General features: G+C 41.4%; 1 pseudogene; it reads left to right on the forward strand.

Annotated features, from left to right (window-relative positions):
* The first annotated feature begins 3,509 nt into the window (after positions 1-3,509).
* LOC102956812 lies at positions 3,510-5,143 on the forward strand (annotated as a pseudogene).
* The last annotated feature ends 206 nt before the right edge of the window (positions 5,144-5,349 follow it).

A 5,349-nucleotide genomic window follows, 5' to 3' on the forward strand; every position in this document is an offset into this window, starting at 1 on the left:
CATGCTGCCCATGAATTGTACTCTGAGGCTTTTCAGAGGCCCAAACTACCTGATGCAAAAGCAACCTCTCTTTTTCAAAGACCCAGAGCACTTACAAGTCTCTTTCCTAAGCAGAGTGTTGGGCTCCTCAGCATTCAGAAATAGGGAAGGGAATATCACTGTTTTGGTGAAATCATGAATGCTTGCGCTATGCTTCCTCAGGCTGAGAACAATGTCCAGTGATAAAGAAAGTTCACAAGATAAGAAGTATAGGTCTTAATTAGTAGAGCAGAAAATGCCACCAAGCAAAATATAATACAGAGAGAAGCAAAATAGTCTTTAGTGCAGCATTCTAAGTTTCGAGAAATCAAACTCCCTTATATCTGCTTTGTTGTAAATCACAGCTCTTCTGAGTAAGTGCTTTAAAAAAAATCCAGTTCTAGTTACATGCAGACAGCATACATATGTTATGACACCTATAGGCTCTTGGCTTATTTGTAAAAATAAAAGTATTACTATCAATAATACATCACATGAAAATAGACATAATTCACCAATTTTGAAGTATGAGTTTGGGGTCATCTACCCTATAACCCAGAAATTCTACTCATAGCTATGTACCCAAGAGAAGTGAGTATAGGTGTCCACGAAAAAACACGTACAACAAGGTTCATAGCAGCCTTATTCATAATAGCTCAAAATTGGAAACAACCCAAATAACCATCATGGGAGACTACACATAAACATGTATATATATATATATATATATATATATATATATAGTAGAATGCTCTACAGTACTATAAAAAAGAATGAAGTATTAATATCACAACAACATGAATGAATATCAAAACAAAGCTGAGCTAAAGAAGCCAGACATTAAAGCGCATTCTGTACAATTCCGTTTACATAAATTTCAACAGGCACACCTAAACATTGGTGATATAAGTCAGAATAGTGGAGGACTCTGGGTGGGGCAAGTACTAAGTAGGGAAAGGCATAAAGGATGCAGGGGCACCCACTGAAGTGATGGGAGGAATCTTATATCTCCATTCTAGGTAGTGGTCTTACCACCTATGCTTCTTATCTTGTTGACTTAGGTATTTACTTAGGTATTTACATACGAAAATTTAAATCAAGTTATATACTTAGTAATGCATTTTTCTGAATGTATGTTATATCTCAATTTTTTTTAAGTTCTTTGTATAGATGGGGTGCCTGGCTGGCTCAGTTGGTAGAGCATGACACTCTTGATCTCGGGGTGGTGAGTTCAAGCCTCAGGTTTAAGCCTACTTAAAAAAATTTTTTTAATAAAAGAATAATAAAGTTGGGTATATAGAAATAACTGTGTACAAAATTCACTGTAAGGGACCTCAGGAGGAATTACTAAAAATTAAAGGAAGTGGTACTTAGTCTAGAGAATCTGAAACTGAGGTATCTGCTGATTTAAATAGCCATGTGCTGGGGTGCCTGGCTGTGCTGGTCAGAAGAGCATGTGACTTTTGATCTTGGGGTCATGAGTGTGAACCCCGCGCTGGGTGTAGAGATTACTTAAATAAATAAAACTTTAAAAAATAGTCATGTGCTAGGTGTTCATAGGCTATAATCCGAAAAAATAATGACTCAAATATAAAGGCCAAGTGGAATATCATGAGTGGCTATTTGAAACAACAAACACTGATTTGCTATCCAGCTGCCTCTCACATGGTGTATTAATTTTTTGTTGCCACCATAACAAGTTACCAAAAACTTGGCGGCTTATTTTTCAGTTTCTATGGGTAAGAAATACAAGGATAACTCAGTCAGTTTCTCTACTTCCAATTTAACAAGGCCAAAATCAAAGTGTCCACCGGCTGGACTCTTATCCAGAGGCTCTGGGAATACCTTATTTCCGTTCCCATTTGTGTTCTTGGCAGAATTCAATTCCTGTTCCTTGAGGTTGTAGGTCCCTATTGCCTAGTTGACTGTCACTTAGGGACTGCCCTCAGCTCCTAAAGGCCCACGTCTATCTTTTGCTGACAGTCCCTTGCATGTGAAAGACAGAAATGACATGTCAAATCCTTCTCACACAATCTCTCCAACCGCCACCTCACTCTTCTGCCTCCAGCTAGAGAAAGTTCTCTACTGTTAAGGGCTCAAGTGATTAGATTTGGCTGACATGGGTAATACAGGGTGGTCTCCCTGTCCCAATTGCATTTGCATAGTCTCTCTTGCCCTGCGACATAACATCTCAACAGATTACAGGAATTAAGATGCAGATTCTTTGGGTCCGTTATTCTGGCTTTTTCACATGGACAGCTGTGTTTGATGCTTGTGGCAAGGTGGCAGCAGGGATCTGTTCATTTATCAGGGCTTACTGGTCTTCTTGAACAAGAAAAGGGGGAATAACTGCTACCTCTTCAACTTGAGCATATTGAGATGATAACTTCTTCATCTGAAGCTGTTAGTGCATTCTCTGAAATACAGCACCCCTCCATTTTGCTCTATTATTTTACCAACTCTAGTCCTCATCTGACCTCAAAGAAGCCTGTTCCGGAAGAATTACTGCTTCCCACAAACCCAAAGAATTCTCTTGTCGAACACTCAGGTTCTGGGCAAAGACACACCTTTAAGGCGAAGGATGACTTCTGCTTTGGTAGCCCTCCTCTCTCAGCTTCCCTAGATGGACTGGCCTGAAGAAGAAAAGCAAAGAGAAAAAGAAAAATGGTTGGCTTTAACACAATGATATACCAAAGGCAATTTATGAATCCTGTTCATTTTAATAGTCAGAACTCTGAATGTGATTATAAAGTGGCACCAGGACCCACCTTCGTTGTGACATAGACAGATGTTGCCTTTCCCCTTTAGTTGTGCCCTTTAATATCTTTACCTTGCACACCACTTCACAGTTTGCAAGTCTTTTATTACACATACACTGTCACCTTGTTAGGTAAACCGGGCGAGCGTTATTACTCCATGTTTTACATGTGATCACTGATATTCAGGTGAGTGAAGTGACTCCATGTCTGCAGAGCAGGTGAGCAGCACAGCCGACTGTGCATTTAGTAGTTGTTTTACCATCACTATGGCAATCACAGCTGCACCAATCGCCAGAGCTCTCTTGTTAATCTCTGCCTCCTTATCAAAGTCTAGCCCCTGTGACTCCTTCACAATAAAGTATGAGTGACTGGATCTTCCCAGGAGTGTCTGCACTTTAATATCAAATGAAGGAAATCCAAAGAATAAAATGTCAGGCATTAGCAATTAAGTGAGGGAGAAATGGGAAGCAAGGGGGCATAGGAGGCATGAGGTCTTCTCCTATAATGATACTTGGAAGGTTCTTCCAAATATATAGAAAGGTTAAACTCAGTGTCAGATTCTCGTGAAAGTTAAACATAAAGTGGCTTCAGACTTATCTCAAGTCATCCCAAAAACGAAGTCAACACATAGAGAAGGGAAGGTGGGAAGTTTAAAAATAATTAGAGTGCTTTTTTGCAATGGGTTTGCCACAGCACAGGTGTCATGAAAACCACCACTAAACCCAAACCAAAATGGGAAAGGAAAAGACTCATATCAACATTGCCGTCATTGGGCATTTAGATTTCGGCAAGTCTACCACTTCTGGTCATCTGATCTATAAATGTGGTGGGATCAAGAAAAAGGGGGAACTATCAAAAAATTTGAAGAGGCTGCTGAGATGGGCAAGGGCTTCTTCAAGTATGCTAGGTGTTGGGTAAACTGAAAGCTGAACGGGAACGTGGTATCACCACTGATACGTCCCTGTGGAAATTCGAGACCAGCAAGTATTATTTGACCATCATTGATGCCAGAGGACACATAGACTTTATCAAAAACATTATCACAGGCTCATCCCAGGCTGATTGTGCTGTCCTGACTATTGCTGCTGGTGTTGGTGAATTGGAAGCATGTATCTCAAGAATGGGCAGACTGTGAGCCCATGATGGGGCCGTGTTGGGGCCCTGCTTACACACCGGATGTAAAACAACTTACTTTGGTGTTAACAAAATGGATTCCACTGAGCCACCTCACCGCCAGAAAATATATAAGGAAATCATTAAGAAAGTGGGACACCTGGGTAGCTCTGTCGGTTAAGCGTCTGACTTTGACTCAGGTCATGATGTCATGGTTCATGAGTTTGAGCCCCGCTTCGGGCTCTGTGCTGACAGCTCAGAGCCTGGAACCTACTTCAGACTGTGTCTCCCTCTCTCTCTGCCCCTCCCTCTCTCTGTCTCTCTCTCTCTCTCTCAAAACTAAATAATTAAAAGATTTTTAAAAAAAGAAAGTAAGCATCTACATGAAGAAAATCAGCTACAACCCCTACACAGTAGAATCTGTGCCAGTTTCTGGTTGGAACAGTGACAGCATTCCAACTTAGCGCAAGCCAAGTGCTAACATGCCTTCGTTCAAGGGATGGAAAGTCACTAGTGAAGATGGCAATGCAAGTGGAACCACACTGCTTGAAGCTCTGGATTGTATTCTGCCACCAACTCACCCAAATGACAAGCCATTGCATCTGCCTCTCCAGAATGTCTACAAAATTGGTGATGTTGGTACTGTCCCTGTGGGTCAAGTGGAGACTGGTGTTCTTAAATCTGGCGTGGTGGTCACCTTTGGTCCAATCACTGTTACAACTAACATAAAGTCTGTTGAAATGCACCATGAAACTTTGAGTAAGGTTCTTCCTGGGGACAATATGGGCTTCAATGTCAAAAACATACCTGCCAAAGACATTCATTGTGGCAATGTGGCTGGTGACAGCAAAAATGACCCACCAGTAGAAGCACCTGGCCTCACAACACAGGTGATTATCCTGACCCATCCAAGCCAAATCAGTGCTGGATATGCACCTGTGCTGAACGGTCACACACAGCTCACATTGCCTGCAGGTTCACTGAGCTGAAGGAGAAGACTGATTGTCATTCGGGAAAACAGATGGAAGGTGATCCCAAGTTCTTGAAATGTGGTGGTGCTGCAATCATTGATATGGTTCCTGGCAAGCCTATGAGTGTTGAGAGCTTCTTTGACTATCCTCCCCTGGCCTGCTTTGCTGTTCTTGACATGAGACATATGGTTACTTATGGGTGCCAACAAAACAGTGGACAAGAAGGCAGCTGGAGCTGGCAAGGTCACCAAATCTGCCCAGAAAGATCAGAGGGCTAAATGAATATTATCTGTAATACTTGCAACCCCAGTCTTAATGAGTGGTAGAAGGACAGTCCCAGACTGTTTGTATTAACTGGCCATTTAAGTGTGATGTAAAAGACTGGCTAATGATAACAATGTATCATAAAACCTTTAGAAAAAAAAGGAGAAATTTTTTGAAGTGTATTTATTCTGAAAGAGAAAGAGAGAGAGCAGGAGTGGGGAAGA

This window comes from Panthera tigris, chromosome C1 (assembly GCF_018350195.1).
Source record: "Panthera tigris isolate Pti1 chromosome C1, P.tigris_Pti1_mat1.1, whole genome shotgun sequence".
Taxonomy (NCBI): domain Eukaryota; kingdom Metazoa; phylum Chordata; class Mammalia; order Carnivora; family Felidae; genus Panthera; species Panthera tigris.